The 20,861-nt window shown below is 40.4% G+C and overlaps 1 protein-coding gene across 5 annotated transcripts in view; it reads right to left on the bottom strand.

The window, feature by feature from the left end:
• Window positions 1–20,861, bottom strand: part of LOC144085571 (receptor-type tyrosine-protein phosphatase mu) — a 153,233-nt gene that overhangs the window by 123,246 nt on the left and 9,126 nt on the right. The window lies entirely within an intron of this gene.

The following is a 20,861-nucleotide window of genomic DNA, read 5'->3' as shown; positions in this document are numbered from 1 at the left end:
TGATTTTTTTCCATGCCCGATTCATTTTTTTTCTTCTTTGCTTTATGGCAATGATAAAAGAACACTATTATACTTGTATGATCGATTACTACCGTTTTCTTATATGCTGGGGACCTTAAAGGCCATACAATAGAAATAGATTTTTTTCCCCCGCTCCAAAATGTCTTTTTATTCAGTTAAACATCAAAACGTGCAAGTAGAAGCACATTATTCTATCCAACTTTCCCTGTTCCCTGTCCACTGTTCCAGTGAGACAGCAAGGCTGAAACAATACGTCATTTCTGGTGACATTCTCCGACATAAAGGCTACAATTTGATGGGCTTCATTTTTTCCCTGCTTTTTTTCTTCCTCGTCCTTGTTTTCCAATTCATCTCGGCCGTGACATTTTCAGTACAACGTGCAAATGAGCGGCGATCACAGGATAATTAATATCCAGCTGCATAGGGCAGCCACTAATGATTTATTTGCCGACTTGTCTGCTTCTGGCTAGTTGGGTTGCGGGGGGGGGGGGGGGGCGAACGTACGAAATGCCAAAGTATCAGCGGTAACATGTTGAGAAATGGTGCTTTGGATTTTTATTTTGGAGGTCATTAAAGCAAAGATGTGACTGGCCAGCAGACTTTAGTTGAAGAGATTTTGATAACCGATCCACTCGTTCGTGTAACGAAAATGATATCAACAACTCGTTAGGAAAAAATACATTTAAAAAAAGTGAATTCAAGTGCAAAACAGGTCTCATGGACATCTTTAATACCTATGCCAACATCGCAATTGAAATTTTATTTCATATGCATGTATATGTATATGCATTTGTGTATGTGTATGTATATGTGTATATGTGTATATGTATGTGTATGTGTGTATATGTGTATATGTATATATGTGTATATGTATGTGTAAATTGTATATGTGTAAATTGTGTGTATATCTGTATATGTCTATATGCGTATATGCGTATATGTGTATGTGTGTGTATGTGTGTATATGTATGTATATATGTGTATATGTATGTATATGCGGGTGCGTGCGCGTACGCATACGTGTATGTATATGTACATTTCAGCAACACGCTTATTTTATATATTTATTTATTTATTTGTATATTTATTTGTATATTTATTTATCTATTAACTTATTAATTACTTATCTATTTATGTCTAAGTTGTATTTTCCTTTATCTGCATTCTTACCCTCTTGCTACTGTGACAATGAAATTTCCCGAATACGGGATTAATAAAGTTATCCAATCTAATCCAAGGTGGAAAAAAGTCATGTTTTGGGGGGGAATTGGAATTTTAATGGTTATTAGGTGACCAATTTGGTCCTCTAAAGAGTGGTTCCCAAAGAAAAGAGAAATAAAAATCTACCCAGAAATTGCCCAAAAAATAAATGTGATATGGACCTTATCAATGCATACATTATTGCTATAGAGGAAATTGTTGACATCATTTATGAATAATTCATAGAGAAAAGGCAGGCAACAATCAATTGGACGTTATTAATACTACTTCATCCAAAGTGGCAATAAATTACTACAGACTTTATCATACTCCTAAAAAGAGAACAAAAGCACCATGGTAAGGCCAGAATTGTATCAATTATATCAATTGAAATAAATACACCCGCTTTATTCCCATGATTCTTTGGCCACGGCTTCCGCGCTACTGGCTGCCTCGCATCAATATTTGCACTCAATAGCTCCCAGATCCTTCACCTCCCTTTTACTCGGTCCCCGCGGGCCGCCCACCGTCGTCTCACAGCACGACGGCGTTCAAAAAGAGGTGGCTTTTATCGGTTAAGGTTGATATTCAAAATCGATGGCGTCGGCCAGCGGCGAAATGAATTCCGACTCGGCGGGGGAGGAGGACGAAGAAGGAAAAAAAAAAGTCATCAATAAGAATACGCACAAAGCGCTCAAGTTTGGGGGAAAGGGGGACGAGGGGGGATTCGTTCTAAACGAACTCTGCTCATTTAATAATGAATAAGAGGTTTCGCTCATTGCTTTCAAAGGACATCATCAAGACTTGCTTGCTATTAAAGATTCACTGGGTGCGCATACAAAAGACGCCGTCATCAGACATTATCGTTATCTGAAATGAGAAAAGATTACAGAGCTCCTTCCTGTTTTCGTATGCCAAACGTATCGATTGACGGTACAGCTCGGCTAGGAAAGCCAGTGGGAGTCTTTCATTGGAATAAATGCATTGAAGATATACACAACATCTCAATATTGCCATATTTGCTGATGATAGAGGCAGGAGCCGTTTATTTCGCCAAATGAAGATGGGTGTATTGTCCAATAGGAAGCAGATATCAACCTGTACAAATGGATTTTTGGAAGGGATGGTTGGTAATATTCGCAATTTCCTCATGAAGATAAAGTGTTTCATTTTGTTCTATCCCAAATCATGTTTCCCTGTTGAAATAAATGCAAACGCTCTTAAAGCACTCCAACGTTAGCCTTCGTCAGGGACCAATACCACCCTGGTCACAACCTGTTCCAGCTGCTGCACTCTGGCAGGCACTACAGGTTCCACAAAGTATGGACAAATAGACTTAAGGACAGTTTTTTTGCCACAGCCACCAGGACTCTGAACTCGAGTTAGCACGACACACAATCCCTTCTGTGTAATAACTTTGGGGGTGCAGTAACAATGTGCAAAATCTTTGAAATCTGTGCAATATTTTAGAATCTGTGCAATATTTTAGAATTCTGTGCAATATTTTAGAATTCTGTGCATTATTTTAGAATTCTGTGCATTATTTTAGAATTCTGTGCATTATTTTAGAATTCTGTGCAATATTTTAGAATTCTGTGCATTATTTTAGAATTCTGTGCAATATTTTAGAATTCTGTGCATTATTTTAGAATCTGTGCACTATTTTAGAATTCTGTGCAATATTTTAGAATTCACCCAGCCGGGATGTGACGTTTTATACTTTTATACTACTATTTATGTTTTTTTTGACTGGGAAAACACTTTGAAAAGCTTGGAGTAGCACCACCAATTTCATTATACACAGCTGTGTATGATGACAATAAAGGCTTTTGAATTTGAATTTGGATTATAGCATCTGGGCCATTTAAGAGAATTTCGTGTATTGACCAAATTACCAATACTTTCATTCGCTCGTTTTGTGATTTTACTGCTTTTCTGTCTTAATTATTTGATTTGGTGATTCTTAATGATCCCATTTACTTTGATTTGCTTTGTACTTTGTGCTTTTGCTTTGTTGTTCTGTCAAATCACCCTCTTGCTACTGTCACAATGAAATTTCCCGAATACGGGATGAATAAAGTTATCCAATCCAATAACGATTTGTCTCTTAATCTTCTCACCTGAAAACGACAAATATGATGGTGGCCTCATTTAATCAGAAAAACGGGCTGAAGATGGCAATGAAAGCATCAATCAATAGCTTCAGAATGCTCCACCTTAAAATGGGTAGTTGACATCGCCACCCTCAGTCATGGCTACCCCGCAAACAATTGGCGCGTCTGTTGGATTTTCCACGAAAGCGTTTATACTCGAGCGACAATGCGCAACAGTCTTTATATTTTCACACCGAGTGCATTTCAGAGAAATCTATCCATCTTTTTCCCTGGACGGCGCCAGGAGCCAGAATCAATATGTCAACCCCTCCGTGCCGCCAAATTCTCCTAAAGATTTTCACCCCGCGAGTCAGACTTAAAAGCCCTTTTGTTCCAGCACCTGTAACAAAACTTGAGTATTTTTTTTGTTTTTTTCACCATGGAAATTTTTCGCTATGCTGCGGCGTGCCAAGATTGGCACACTGGACAAACATAAAAGGCATTTCAATAATGGATTTTTCTTTTAACTCCTTTTTGAAAATAACTGCAGTGAAACTTTGTAGTTAGTTTACTTCATCGAAGTTATTCTTTTTTTTTGGTTTTGTTTTAACTTACCATTAAAACTATACTCTAACTAATTTTCATGGCTGATACTCGATAACGATCGAAGCTAAAACTTTCCATTCATAAAAGAACCAGTGGACCACATTGATAATCAAATGTTGCAATAGAATAATTTGAGGGGATAAAATATTATCACAATTAATCACTGCAGTCAAATTTGATGAGGGAAAATGGCAAATATCCAGGCAGAAAAAACAACAACCTTACCTTAAATATGAGTAAAAAGACTGTCACAATGGAAACAGTTGATTGGATTTCAAGCAGTTTCCAGAAATTTATACATTGAGCAGTTTTTTTCCAAATACGTCCTAGGCTCTTCCCTATGAACATTTTTGAGAAATTTACTCCACCAAAATCTCAGACATTTTGAATACCTCCTCCAATGTCTCTTTTAAAATGTAATAAAATTGAGTTACAAATTTCAAGTAACAAAAATAAGTCAACATGGACTAACTCATTCAACGTTGCTAATAATTAGAAAAAAAGGCAAAACGGTACTGCTATGATGGCAAACTAAACGTGTTCTTTTAATACAATATATTAAAAACTACAATAACAATCCAATACAGGGACACTGGCTCCCCCAAAAGTTACAAAGACTGATTTCTTGTCATGTTCGGTAGCCTTTTGTTCCCACTCAAATAGATTCAATCAGATTTATTAGCATTTGGACACGCGTATTTTTAAAAACCTCGATCAGCCGTCACACCGCGTGGAATTCCAAGAAGAACTAATTAGCATCACAGTTGCAATTATCACCACGGGCCACCGCTACGCAAGAAAAAAATGTCACGTTCCATATTCGTCTTAATTGGTAAGAACAGATACGGATTTGCGACGTGTTCTTGACAGGTTCAGAGGCAGAGAACATTTATTGGAAAAAATATATATTCATCCATCAAAATGGCTGCAAGGAGAAGGCTGCCTGTCATTGTCATTGGCCGTGGAGTGGAGTGAAGTCTGTTTGTCACGTGTTGCTCGACTGTGAAGCGCATTCATCAAGTTGATCGGCGTACTTTTGACACGCGCAACACAAGGCTGAAGGGCTTTCTTCACAATGTATTTTTTTTTGAAAGAGCCCTCAAAATATTATCCTGCGTGGATCGCTTTGTTTCGCGGACCAGGGAGGCGCTCGGCTCGGCGGATCACCCGTGGAAACGTTCACTGCCGACTTCTTTATTTCCCCGAGAATCGATGCGGCGAACAGCGAGCCGTGATTGATAATGATATTGAGATTGATTGTCTAAATCCCCGCCCGCGGTTCAAAGTCCCCAAACAGATAATATGTATACATGCAGTTCAGTGCAGAGATGGCTTCTGGCAGGAGCTGCCAATAGATAAGTGAAATAGGGCCGGAGTGAAAAGGCCTATCGGTCCCCGGGGGGTTTAAGCCGCACCGTTCCGCAACTCCACGCTGGCCGCGGTAGCGGGAGATGGTCGACATTGCTTTTAAATTACCCAAGATTGCCTCTCGCTTTTGGTCTTCGGGGGCCACCGGCAGGAGACGAGATGTTTGTTAAAACAAGTGCAGACTGGAGGGCAGATTGGGCTGACTGGCCATTCTGGATTAGTTGGAGGGTCGCTAATTGGCGGGAGTCTTTAAGGGGAATGATATTTGCCAGTGGGTCTGTAGCCGTACTCATTAGGATATTTTGTTCCCCAAAGGCAAAACCAATTGATAGCCTCAAGCTCTACAAAATATAGGTAAGAAAATAAATCAGATATAAAGCAGGTCAATGCTTGCTTATATAGGGTTCACTACTCATGAATTCACCTAAAAGGAATCGGTTTATTCTTTGGGATTGGGATAGGTAAAAAAAAGAAATAAAAACCATGCTATGGAGGACCGTATTAACAAATTTTGTTCTCTTCCAGACTATGGAAACACATTGTCGATGCACTTGACAACAAGTCCAAATTGCAATGGAAACACATTCGACAAGTCCATAGCCAAAGCCCTCAAATCACAGAACTGGGAGTCATGTGTACGCACTGCTAACACATTCTTACGCTCTTGTAACTATTGCTACATATATATATTTTGAAAGTTACTTCCCCAACAGAGCTAACTCTTCGCAGACCAAAGTCTTAAAGATCTTTGGAGGTCAACCGAATGCATTGGTTTAAAAAAAAAACAGCATCAAACCAATCTCACACGAATGCCCTACTGTCCAAAGAATGGAGACATGGGGAAGATTTACAGTGAAATTTGCCTCCGGCATCGATTCTCAGGAGCGCCGAGCTCAATACACCGAAGCTGCAAGTAACCGAAACTTCCTCCATTTTTACATTTCATCCAGGTACAGGCTGGCGTCAAATCAATGCGGGGAAGAAGTAGAGGTGGCGGGAGAGAGAAGGAAAACTGGTTTCCAGTGAATAATAGATCCCGGAGAGAGGGATCGCTAGAAGACCGAAAGAAAACGAACTCTGTGCCCCCCCCGCCCCCCCAAGACTCAATCCGATAGACAACAATATACCCACCAGAAAGTCAATGACTCTTCAGTGTAAAGCACCTCGATCCTCCCAAGCTCCACTAAATCAACACTTCTTTGAATTCCGTCTGAGCCGCAATCGGCGGGTGAAATGCTAATGTTGCTATCAGTAGATTTACCCCGTTGTCCCCCTCCTTTGCTCTTTTTTTTTTATCTTCCCTCTGTGTCTTCCCCGGCATCTAATTTGTCAGACAAGATAGGAACAATGGTGGAAATTAGTCCAAAGGGAGGAGTTCATGCAAAAGAGAAAGAATTACCACGTTTGATCACAGAGGAATAAACAAGAGCATTCTTTTGTTTGCTGGAACAAACACTTTTAGATTATGTAGTAGAGGGTTGGGGAGGAAAGATTCAAGGTTGGGAGTCAAAGAAGTAGAAATAGGATAATTGGAAAACGATGGGAAATGTACAAACTCGGTCCTTTTTGAGGGGGAAAATGTGGGTTATCGTATAATCGTATGGAAAAACATCATGAATACAAACAATCTGCTTTAATAAAGTCATTGTCCTTAATTTCCTAACCAAGACCGCCCTTGTTTTTACAAGCTGTGCATTTATTATTTATTCATGTGTTAATGTCACTTCCTTACTGATAGTTATCGTTTTAATTTATTCCTATAACATATCTTGTTTTTTCTTGCTTTAACATGATTTTCCTGAATATGCCTACAAGCGTAGTTACTTTACTAGTTTGGCAATTAAGTTGCTTATCTGTATGAGGTATGGGAAATGAATTCAGTAATAGTAAAACGGGAAAATTTGAAACTTTCGCATGCTACCTCGCTTTCTCAGAGCCGCCGAGGGCGCCTCATTATCGCCGAAGGGTCAGTAATAAATTCTGACTTATTAAACTCAATTCTATTTAATCTGTCTCCATAGAAAAACATGCACGCTGACGGCTGCGAGCTGGGGTCAAAGGTTGACGAGTGATGTCTCCTTGACGGATTTCAATTGTGCCTTGACAGCGAATGAGCTCACAAAACGTGCTGTCTTGGGGTGCCGACCTGCACACTTCAAACACGTCGCGGTGGGCTTTTTGTTTCTCTCGCAAAAGCCCCATAAATCATCTAGAGGCTTGGTCTTGGGGTTCAACGTTGAAAGCACGAGGTCCCCTTTCAAATGGACTCGGCGCGCTCAACTCTTGACAATAGCTTCTACCGGGACTTTGTCTATATCTCGCTACCTGTTCTCCGACAAAATTAAGAGCTCTCAGACAGCTAGGTGGCATGAATAAATCACGTCGAAGAATTGAATTCCCTCAGTTGCATTCATAGTATTAATTTTTAAACCCAATTATTGTTTGAGCGCTGCTGACCTATTTTTCGATTGAAGTATCCTATCAAATCCTGGCACATCACAGAGTGGCTGGAATTACACTGCGCTTCAAAAAGTGACTTACATTGTCTTAAAGGTTTTTTTCAAGGGATCCAAAGTAGACATCACAGTGTTCACACCGCCGAAAACAACACACATTCGACGATTATATTCTACTAGTGTTCCAGTTCAAATTAACAATACATAAGACATAGTGCATAACTGGATCAACATTTAATTCCGACTTTGGGCTTTCAAGGGCTGAAAGTTTTTAAAAAATGACATTGAAATTGGGGTACACGGTCGATTGGTCGCCGGTCTTCTGGTCGCCCGGAAGGTAAGTTTGGGGGACCAAAAGACCGCGACCAAAAGACCGGCGACCAAAAGACCGGCGACCAAAAGACGGCGACCAATCAACCGCACAAGGAAATTGGCTGGTCTCTCGAAAATATGTCCATTGGATCTTATTGCAGTCTTCTCACTGAACAACCGTAACATGGTATTACAAAGCTAATATGAACCAAAAAAAATCAAATTAACACTAACTGCGGAAACCTAATCATATCAAAATCAAATAAACCGCTGAATGAAGTCCCCAAGCACATGGCTTAGAAGTGCACGTCGCTATATTATACAACGGAATTTTCAGCATGGACTCACACATCGGCATGTCAGCTCTAATCAACATCTCCCATCGTTTATTTTAAGTGCAAACTCTCCACTGTGCCACTAGGGTCAGCTGTTCGGGTAAGTAGCAAGAGACCCACGCTGAATTTTTTAAGGTGAATGAACACAACACTGGAGAGTAGCCGCATAGAAAATTCTATGTAAATTGTTTCTGCATAGAAAATGTATTATCTTTCATACAGACCAATGACAAAAATAGTGCACGTTGTTTTGGCAAGCTCAACAGTGCGAAATTTTAACAATGAGCGCAAACTAAGGTATTTGAGGCGAACATAGCAGATTGCAGTTTAATCACGACGCAACTCCATCTACTGGGACTCAACTTGTCTCCGGATATTATTTATATTTTACTGCCAAATGAAGTCAATGTCTACATGTGAATAATAGCGTCCAACAAAATGACTAGAATACTGTTAGAAAATAAAAAGCATATTTTTTCTATGAAAAGGAATCCCCTAAGAAAAGCGATCATTACAATTACACACCGTTGATCTATGGGTTTATCACGACAACAATTAAAAATGTCAAACTGTATCATTGCTGCCTGTCATAAGAGTACCTCGAAACTTTAAAATCTGAGTGTATTCACAGTGCTTGAGGGCAGACTTGTGTCTGTCAACTCTAATCCTTCACGTCTGGGAAGAAAACTTGGCTGCAAAGGTCATGCCGCTCATAATAATAATCATATATCTAAGGAAACGCTTCTCATTGGGTCAGGCGTCACTCAAAGAGCTCCTGTTTGACCATCCCAGAGGCCAATCGGGCTTTTATCAGTTCAGCCAGAGGCAGCAAATCAATCAAGGGAATGAGGGAGAGCTGCCAGAAGGCTCTTTTGCACCCTCGATACGAGGTTCCGTCATGAATCGCAACAAAAACACAGCAAGTATGCAAGAAACACCAAATCATTCACTCAGCCAAGTAATATTGCAATTTGGGAATCAGAACAAGTTTTCCTAATCTACCATGAGAGGGAATTAATTATGAAAAAGCATTAGTAGCAGTGATACAGTGTTTATACCCACTTGGTTTTCCATCACGGAATCTTAGGAAATGGATAAAAATGGATTCAGCAATTGGATGATGCACTGTTTTTTTTAATCATTGAAAGGTATCAGTTTTAGCAATACTGGATATTGAATTAATGAAACTTAAAGGTGATTAGAATTTGTGATTAAATTGAACAATTTAATGATTCATCCAACCTTATGGTGACTTCATTGGCTGCCAATAAGAGTGACTCATCACTTTGAACTAGGAAGAAGTGATCATTTATTTGTAGAATCGAAACCAGCTTTGGATTCACTTCAGATCAAGTACCAAAAACACATGTAAGCATAGGCAATTATTAAACGAGGGTATGAAACTGTTACGAGGAAAAAAGCGCATCAAAATGGGTGCAAAATGTACCATGAATTCTAGACTCCTATGCATACGGTATCAAATAAAACATATTTTGCCATTCTTCTGGATCAATTCAATGACACATTCATTTGAGATGTGATAAAGATTTACCATCAATATTGGCAACATGGACACTGCATTCATTTAATTCTGGTGCACAAGCACGCAAAATGTATACTAAATTTCTCCCCACCAAAAAATGTGATGATATCAAGAGTAGTTATCATATCAGCAGTGGCATCAGTGATACCAAGACACAGGCAGTACATATCATTAACCTTGAGCTCTTTGATTGCTGACATGCAGAAACACATGCTTTGGGGTGGCTGGGTTTGTGGCTAATTACCGGCGAAGATCACGACAGAACTACTTCAACAGTCACGCGATGGAACGAACCGCGGCGACTCGTGACACCAGATGTCTTGGGCAGGAGCCTAAGGACATTATATCGACATGATTCACCACTCCCCGATGCAATCACGTCGTCTCCGTGACACGGACCGTGACACCAGACAACAAGTCGGCAACTTTCGCGACAGCTCAGCTAGCGGAACAAAACAATGTGACGGCGAAATTAGGATATTTTATGTATTTGTTTACTGTAAGGCAATTTTAAAACAGTACACTTGAGGAATCCATAGCAATTTGTCATGATGACAGAAGTGCTGCAACACTTGCAATGAGGGCTGGCGCTGGGCCACCATGCCGTGAAGGTCTCTTTCCAGTCAAGTCATTTAACATTAGCGCTTCGATATCTGGACACGTTTCAAAACGGTGACCTAGTAAAAAAATATTTTTTTTTTTACATTGTTAGCATGAAAAAAAAACCTAAAAACTAAGATGCGTGGTAGGGGTGCCCGGACAGTTCGTCGACCGTACATTTCGTCGAAAGACAATTCGTCGCCAGACACTTCATCGCCAGACATTTATGATAACAGACGAACTTAGGGTTTCGTTAAGAGGGAAGAGATTTGTTTTAGTCGAAGAGGAAGATATCGTTTTAATGGCAACTGACACTAATCTCGATTTATTGGCAAAAAGTGTGCACTGGTATAGAGTTGATGGTTGTCAGGTGCACTATCGAACGTACCGTCGCAAAACCAGTGCATACTTTTTGCCAATAAATCGAGATTAGTGTCAGTTGCCATTAAAACGATATCTTCCTCTTCAACTAAAACAAATCTCTCCCCTCTTAACGAAACCCTAAGTTCGTCTGTTATTATAACTGTCTGGCGACGAAATGTCCGGTCGACGAACCGTCCGGTCGACGAAATGTCCGGTCGACGAACCGTCCGGTCGACGAACCGTCCGGCGACGAAGTGTCTGGCCAACGAAAATGTCCGGTCGACGAACTGTCTGGCGACGAATTGTCCGTCGACGAAATGTCCGGTCACGGTGGTAGGACAATGGTTAGCAAAACAACATTTTAATGTATGGGAAAAATGAGGTACAGTTTGTATTTGTAGTAGAGGTAAGGAATAGGGAAAAAAATAACTGCCTGAAACGAGAAGAACATTTCTGAGCACCTCATCCTCTAGTTAAGAGTTTTTTTGTAAGATTTTGCATGTCCAAAACAATAGCAAATGTCATTAGGGTGTCTATAGCTCTAGAATTCTGACTTTCTTACCTATTATTGTTTGTATGCATTATTTTCATTGTAATCCTCTATTTTAAACACATTTCCACTGATTCCTGTTTAAACAATAAAGCATTTTGTTCTCTACAATTACCCAATGAAAACAAAGCAAACCCTTAAAAAGCAATTTAACTGCCTACGAATAAAAACTGGTTGGATTTTGTTGTGCTAATAGAACAACGATAGCGCAGAAACGACAGCTAGTGAATTTATAGCGCTTTACACTTTTAGTTCCATTCCTGCTTTTACCCTCGGAACAAAACATAAAATGATGTGACCTGAATTGAGAGGAGGACAATGGACGTCTGCTTGCTTTCCTTATCTCTTCTTCCACACAACTGCTTCTGCCACCTTGCAGCTATGCAACCCGGCCTTTTTGGACAAGAAATCCTCAACATTACCTTCCAAATCAAGCCTTTACAAAAGGGAAGAAGAAAAGGGGGACAGTGTAGCGTTATCTTCGCCAATCTCTGGTGGCCATTTTTCTCCTTTTTATCCACCTGTCAACTGATTGTCTGGATTTTCCACAACCTTCCTTTTCTCCGATGCTTGTCTTTAATTAACTTATCTCGAGATGTCTTCTTTGACCTTGACAAACTTACTGTATTTTCTCGCATACTAACCGCCTCCGCGTATAAGCCGCACCCTTAAAATTGCCTTAAAATCGTTGAATTTTACAATTTCTCTCGTGTAAGACGCCCCCTGATTCACATTTTTCACCTACATATTCATGGTTTTAAATAAGTTAGGTTAGAACTTTATTTCTTCCCGTATTCAGGAAATTTCTTGGTTACAGTTGCAAGACAGACACAAGACACACAAGACATTGTAGACCTAGTTAAAAAAAACTGGAGCCACACACAGGAAGTCCACAAGGTGGTAAGGTTCTGCAGAATGAGACTACAAATGTGTTACTTTGAAGGGATAATCTTAAGAAAAAACATCGCATGTGGTATTTCTGAGATACTATATAAATCGATTGCTGGAATGCACATTCCTTAAGGAATTGCACATAGACAAATTCAAAAAGGAAGTCACGTGAGCAGTACAACCAGGAAGTGTGTCCGTAGCGGTCTAGTTTGGCATCCCTAGGTAAGATGGCGGCGCCCTGAGCGAGCAATGGCACGCACAAGTAAGCGAGTTTTTTCACGATTTATGCAAAATGCATTTTTTTTCTTGAATTTCATTCATAGATCTCAAAATAGTGTTTATCTTTTCTCTATTTTGAAAAAAAATGACCGTATCGGCCGCATTGTCCTGCATTATGGCGTTTCGTCTTTGTCACCTTGCAGTTTCGTGCATGTCAAGTCTAATTTGTGCGCATATAAGCCGCACCCTTGATTCAGTAATGAATTTTTGAGAGACAACTACGGCGTATATGCGAGAAAATACGGTGAGCTTCTTCTTGCACGACTGAGTTTAAACAGTAGGGATAAAAACATTTTTGTAAACATCTTAGGTTGCATGTTGTTCTCCGTCCATTTTTTTTCTCTGAAGGGGAGGGCTGGAGAATGGGGGGGGGGTCGCTTGCTACAAGATGCGTTACGAATCGGAGCGACGTGTCGCGTCGTTCCGCTGACAAGTGACGACCGGCGATGCATCCGGGCCGGATGCCAATGTGCTGGGGTAGGAAGAGCCGGGGGCGAGGTGGAGGAGGAGGATGATGACGGCGACGAGGGGGGAGTCTTCAAGGAGACCGAGGTTTAGCGCTGACTGACTGACTGACTCTGTCAACAAAGTCTCCTACCCGTCACGTGCAAAGATGTGACAGTCAAGAGCACCGAGTTGTGGCCTGATAACATGCGAATCATTCAATGCTACTTTCCTATGATTCGATCCGAAAAACGCCATCTAGCAAGCGATGCAATGCTCTTTTGCAGCAAATCCTACACACCTTAAAAGTCAACAAATAATAGAAATGCATTCACTTTCCATAACCTGGGATCATTCCTCATTTTTCTACTTAGTAGACAGTTTATCCACCACCTATTTTGAGACCATCTTCGCCAACTATCTGATTTATGGCTCCACCCCTGGAGGGCCTCAAGGTCAGACACGTCAGCGGAACTTTACTTAACCTCGATGGAGCTTAAAGTAAAACACGCAGTGGCCATAAACAAACACTAATTGGTAGCTAATTTTCATAGCTCCTGCCTTGCTTGATTTAGCGCCTTTGGGCTCGGGCCATGAATTATTCATGGCGGTGGTAAAACAGCTTCATGGAGACCCCTACGAGGCAACGCACATTCATTACGGTATCACGCCGAGTGATTCCAGGCACCGACGGCTAGTATTAGAATAATATGCATATTGGGCCCCCTCCTTTTTCTTATCCCGGAGTATTTGGCAGGCCGCAAAAGCGCTTCCGTTGGCAGTCACTAAGAGGGATGCGGCGGCCCTCGTGGCTGACAAAACCCCCTTGTTTTGAGGTAGGGTTGAGAGAGCAAGGAAAGGGGATTAAATTGGTGGTGGTCACGCCAGCGGGGGGTGTGCCTTCCTAATTTTTGGAGGTCCCTGAAGGCACCACTTGCTTGTCTGGGTGAAACAGAGTGACTACTTATTCTGGAAAAACATGCAAGAAAACAGGGTACCCATTTTTTTTTTTCCAACATGGTGTGCTTCTGGATGAAAGGTGAAGATGTAGAAGAGTGGAATTAATTTTACAGGACAGTATCAGAGAAGAGTTGTATGCGGAAAAAAAGGGAATAGCCCAACAAAATTGGCATTTTCTCATACTGATGAGAAATATATATTAAAAAAAGAGCTAACTTATACAAGTTTATTTTTGAACATTTAGTTTTGTGCTTATGTACTTTTTTGCTACTACCATGCAACTGTGATTAAAGACATTGTATATACAAGGTTAAGGTATTATATTTGCTATATTTGCAATTGAAATGTATAGCTATAATTTGAATCAGATTTTTGTTATATTTTTGTGGTCATGCGTTAAACTTGATGTCTAGTTTTTCTAATTGCTGTTTTGTGCTCTGCATTTTCAGAAGAAAAAATTATATTGAATATGTCTCTTAGTATTACTTGATAGCAAATGTTTAATAGTTTTAATCGTATGCTGGGAAGATTATATTTATTAACATTTTTACATAATATAAATTGGATTTTTACTAAGTCATTTCACATTCATAATTTGGATTTTTATTAAGTAATTTCACATTTCTACCCAAGTTAACCTTGCGTTACTGTTCAGTGAGAAAAGGAATCAGGAAATTTACAAGAAGGGCCATCCTAAATCTTCCAGGGATAAGAAAAAAAAAAGCCTACCACCTTATGTCCCCCCCCACAGCCCCCAACACATATTACTGTTATTTCTGTCAGCTTCAGCGAAATGTCACTTGCAGGTAATGTGACACTGTTAAATGGCAACTGGCTCGACATGAGGTACGCATCGTCCCAAGCGTGTTTTGGTCTCCGCCAGAGATACGGTATCTGGTACCCAAAGACTGCCAACAGGTCCTTTGGGTATGTTGACTTTAACGAGAAAAGCGCCTTCTTATATTTAAAAACAGACAATTTTCAGCCTCAATCTGGCTTAATGCTTTGGCAGGCAAGGTAAAAATATGCATAAAATTTGTTTGAATGTTGCCTAGTTCTTTAAACCTAACAAGTACAAATTATGCATTTTACTTTAGTTTTAAACATGTCTTTGGTGATGTATTTTCAGGATGTCCAGGAATATCATGAATATTATTGCTTCAAGTGCAGAGTTTAAGTATGCATAAAATGTATTCCTAGCCTCCCAGTAGCCAATGCACAGCTTGATAATCGATGTTTCACTGGAATGCTCTGATTTCTGTCCTGACGAACGTATGTGTTTTTTTTTTTTATGTCAATTACTTGCAGTGAACTGTTGCTGGTCAAGCCAACGCTTGCAACAATTGGACACTGTCAGTTTGATTGTGTCCAAACCGAATGGAACAATCTGAGTCCAGATTGAATTTCCCCAAAGTGCGGCTGCTAAAATTAGGTGGTATTAGTGTCAACACCAGGAGCGACGGAGTGGAAGCAGAAAATATCGCTTGAATGTGTAGTGTCTGTCTTTTTGAGGTCTTGTGTTTGAGGGTGCTGCTCTCAAGCCATGGATTGCGAGAATGAAATTGCTGCCGAGAGACTTAGTTACGGAATATCTACAATGCCGAAGATAAAACAACAACCCTCACGTGTAACATGCAAATGACCCTAACAAACCCAAATTTGATCCTAAAATGTTTATACTCTGAGCTATTGCTGAAACACCAATTCCGTGACCGGACGTTTTGTCGAAAGACGTTTGGTTGACCGGACGTTTGGTCGATCGGACGTTTGGTAGACCGGACGTTTGGTAGACCGGACGTTTGGTAGACCGGATGTTTGGTAGAACGGACGTTTGGTCGCCGGGTTCGCTCGCTGTCAAATTATGACAGAGAGTTTACTGATGATATTTTGATATTAGATATTTAGATATTAAACTCTCTCTCTCTCTCTCATGATTATAATTTTGAGAGCTGGTTTCAACAGTAACGACCCGGCGACCAAACGTCCGGTCGACCAAACGTCCGAGTACCCACCAATTCCAAAACACCTCTTTTTTTTTTAAATCCAGATCAGCGTTTGAACCCTCATTTAAAAAACGTCAAACTGTGTGGTTCGGAGCAGATTGGCCATGCAGGTGAACATCATCATCAACATCTAAAATCCATATCTGTCTCCCCTCTCGTTTGAAGAAACACCCAGCACACATGGTTTGGCATGGGAGGGGAGACCTCACAAGAAGAGACAAACTCTGTGATGAGCTGTGGAAGACGTCGCAAATCCAGAGGAGCAACACAGAAAAGGTGAATTATCAGAGGAAATGTCAGCTCCGCCCATCGCATGAGAAGCCTCGCCACCACTAATGTTAGCGCCCGTCACAGACTGGATTCACATTCGGTCAAACACAACTTCAAAATGAACAAATCTGAGCAATACGATATCATTGACTGCCACTGTCCATTATCTACAACATAGAACGTCAAAATCACAAATTGTCGCTTTACCAGGACGCCCATTTCAAGGCCCAACTTCAAATTCTACTTTAAAACTTTCCTCTAAGATCGAATATGTATTTGGTAGAAGTCTGATTCCCAATGATTATTGCGCTATTCAAAGCCAGCATAATTATAAAATCCAGCATCGGCGGAGAAACCGCAATCCCATCGACGATGAACTTTCACACCACCGAAAATGATTTTGAACGGTTAGAAATGGCCGACCTCTTTGATTGTGAGGAAAATTGCCAGTAATGATGACGCATGGATAGCATTTGACACATCTTCAGGAAAATTGCTCACGTGCTACAAATACGGTTAGCGCTCAAGCAGAAGAGTGGCAAAGAGACACATCACTCATCGCTCCATGGTGACGAGCCCAGAGCTGTAAAATGGACGTTTGAACTCGCGGTGCCGGCCTTCCGACAGAAACACCTCATTATCTTGGAGGCAATGAATGTGCATGAATGCATTAGCCCACCAAAAAAAAAATAAACGAATAATGAGACTAATCCTAATCCATCTTTTAAAGAGTCAGGTGCCTCGGGAGGATCTGGGCCACGTTTGGGGATTGCGTCCAATTAAAAATGTGCCGCTCAACCTCGGCCGACCGAGCCCGCCTTCTGGTAGGGAAGCGGGTTCCACCTTCCCGTTTCATCTTGCAGATGAGGAAAAATCACTTATTTTTTGGGTGTTGTTGTCACCCATGACTGAGTCTCTAATTACGCACTTGCAAATAATCTGGTATGGAAATGCTTTCTGCCTTCTTTCAAGTGTACAAGAAGAACACCCGAAGATAACACACAAACACACACACACATTGGGCGACTTGAGTAAACCTCACTTTTCGAAAAACTTGGACGACCAGACCGGATCTTAGAAATCCAAAGACGCACTATAGAAAGGATTTAAACACCTCGTAGTGTCCAGATGAGAAAATACGGCACTGGTATGGCCCAGTTCGCACTTCAATGTCGTCAAGGCGGTTGCCATGGCAATGTTAACATTCACAGCTACTTTGACATGTACATCAAAATAGAGATTCAACGTTAGATTCTTTTGTTGTTACAAGTCTCTTCTTGTAATTATCGGCGCAAAAGACACGACGACTGACACGTTGTTTGCACCTCGGCATGTTCAAGGCCTGTTGGTCACTGACTACACGTGGGCTCGTTATCCGGGATGTGACAGGAGGCAGCGGCATGGAGGCCACGGTGAAACTGTGGGCTCGACTAATTGGTGCCACCGCGGCGGCTGGGATTGAGTGAAGCGCTAACCAGACCGGCAGTTTGGAACACGGCGCCGGTAAATTAAGCGTCACTATGTTCACCTCTAAGATGAGAAAGGAAAAGGAGCACAATTCCAATAAAGGCAAGCTCCCACAAAGGTTGGCTTGTACCGGCTTCTTTTCTGGACAAAGCTTGTGAAATCCTGACACGAAAGAGTTCTCAGGAATGCATCTTCACCATCAGGTTTTGGTCATCATCAGGGTCCGGTATCCGCTCATTACCACAAGAAATACGATTGTATCCATAGCAAACTGAATCAATACAGAAATCTGCCAATACTCCAACAGTACCTCAACATACGATCTTAATCCGTTCCGGGACTGAGCTCGTATGTCGAGCTTTTCGTAACTCGAGTGAACGTTTCCCATTGAAATGAACTAAAAACGAATAATTCGTTCCAACCCTCTGAAAAAACACCAAAAACAAGATATTGGATTGGAAAAAAATTGTTATTTCTTCTAATTCGTCATCTATTAACAAATTAACACATAACTAGTGGTTTAATAGTAATAAAATGTGTTCAAAATATTCCGAAAATGATGCACACAAATGTCCTCACAATAGGATAACGCACGACCACTTGCCAACGAGAAGTAGTCTTGAATGAGCGATCGCGGGAGCTAACAGGCTAAGGAAGGAATAACAGCCTACCCACGTATTGATTGTGGGTAATGAAGTTTTATTCTGAGAAAGGGTGCCATTGCCTATCGGTGTTGTGTGCACGAGTATACTTCATTACCCAGAAAGCCCTCTTTTTGCCCGCGTAATGCGCATTGTGCGTTTCCTGGTCGAAACTCGTCTGAATAAATCGTTCAGTGCTCGTAGATATCTGTTATACACGAAAGAGATGCGGCAAAAAAGACTACAATGATAAACAGCCTCTCATGTCATGGCCACCTGGCTTGGTCGCATCTCGAAATTTTGATCGTATCTAGGTCGAATTATTCGATCGAAATGTTCATAGTACCTGAAGCATGTCGTAGGTAGAGCTGATCGTAGGTCGAGGTACCACTGTATTATTTATTATAGCGCTATTACCAAAAAAAATGTGTTCTAACTTTTCGATAATAGTTTAAGAATTATTATTTCTTAATTAGAATTTGCTTGTTTGAATTGCTGTTGTCTGTTGGCGTCACAAAAAACTCATGACTGGGTACAATCAAAAATTAAACTACATAAAATACCCAAAATAACCCTCTTACTCTTAGCTCATTGGTCTTACATTTTATGCTATCACGCACATTTTAGTTCAGTTTTACATACACGTCATGAGAGAGGGAGAGACAATACGTCCGCTTTTATATGCAGTCGCAACATTTGTAATCCCACAGGCTTTCAGGGGCAAATGTGCCGTTAAAAGACAAAAAAAACGAGTTTGTTAAGTTACGTGTTGGGACATGTTAATCGAAACGTTTTACCCGCTGACAGTGTACGGCAACATTCCGCTGCATTTAAGTTGCATCAGGAAAAGCATCCAGCGTAAAAAGCGCCAAACTATTCATGCAAGTGACTCACAGCGGTGGCCACTTGACAGAAAAATGCTGAAAGTCGCTTTTTTGACACTGATAGTTTGAGATGGCTTGCAAATTGTCATGCAGACATGAATTTACTGTTTTTTTCTTTTAGTTAAAATGATTATTTCAACTTACTGTTCATCCAAAATTAGATGATAGTGTTGATATTTTAGTTCTACTTAATTTCAATGGAAAGTGCAAACAACTATGAAAACATGTTTTTCTTCACCAATTCACAAAAGAAGCACAATGAAAAAGTATCCATATATGAGGAGGAAACTAAGGCAAATTCATGTCAAATTTTAGCTTCAGTTTTCCTGGCATACATTTTTCAGGGGATAGTACTTTAATTCTGAAAAGTCCGACTTTAGGTTTTACACTCTAAAGAGTCAGGTGAAGTTATCAAGATTTCCACATTCAAATTTACAATGAGTTGCAGATCATACATTCTTTCACAAGCCACATTCATACCACATAGAATCCACTGTGACCTATAAAATTCACATGCATAACTGAAAACACAGATTCATAATATATCCGAATTTGCATTCATTTTTCTTACATTTCATATTGCTCTTTTGTTAGCAACCAAATCTCCAACATAATAATGAAAATATTTTATGTAATGTTTGGCAACAAAAGGGTGATTTGGCTATGAATATTCTTGGGATCAGAAAGGGGTTTAAGTTAGATATCCCTGACCTAAACTAGCCAAGTCATAGAACCACCTCACTCTTTTGCTTTGTTATAGCGGTTTATCCATAAACGGCACCAAAAATGAATGCTGTGCCTCCATATACAGTATACATCTATATCAGTGGTGGCCTAAGAAATATCTGAATCACAGACTGATGTTAATTATATTTTGTCCATGAATACTTATTAAATAATTCCAAATTGTCTGTCATCTTCCTTTCATTGCTTTCCCCCTGGTTGCACTGCTTCCAGATGTGTGTTTTCATATTGAAGCATTTAACCAATCACATTTCAGCCATTATTTGTTGCCAGGGTCAGAAATCTGCCTCAAGGCCTTCACAATCAGTTCTGCAGGCTCTGCTGCATTAAACAAGCGTCGATAAGACTGTTGCTTTAACCAATCAGATTTCGAGTTGGCAACACCACAATGCCATCTGCCAGGCGTAGGTATAAGTCATCGCTTTCACCAACTATGATTGGCTAGTGATTAGCCAGAGCTACCAAACTGTATCTGGAGCAAGCTGCACAAGCAAATGTATTGTTGTGTTGATTTAAAGCAATTTTCAAGACGGACTTTTCAAGAAAAAAAAGCTGGACATCATTAAGAAAGGTCGGACAACTCCAAAGCAAGCAAGCCCGTCACAACCGGGAACGAACATTTTCAGCACTAAATCGAATAAAAACGTATGCCAGAAATACGACAAGACAGGCTCGACTTTCAGCATTTGCTTCGATGGCGATAGAAAAGAAGGGAGAAAGAAAGAAAGATGGAGTGTACAGTTAAAAAGGATTTTTGGTGAGTAAAATATGGCTATATTCCTAAATAATATTGCAATTGTATGAGGTTATTATTGATTATTTTTTATGTGT

Source organism: Stigmatopora argus, chromosome 12, assembly GCF_051989625.1.
Source record: "Stigmatopora argus isolate UIUO_Sarg chromosome 12, RoL_Sarg_1.0, whole genome shotgun sequence".
In the NCBI taxonomy this organism is placed as follows: Eukaryota; Metazoa; Chordata; class Actinopteri; order Syngnathiformes; family Syngnathidae; genus Stigmatopora; species Stigmatopora argus.
Note: the sequence above shows the minus strand (reverse complement) of the source record. Positions and strands in the feature narration are given on the sequence as shown.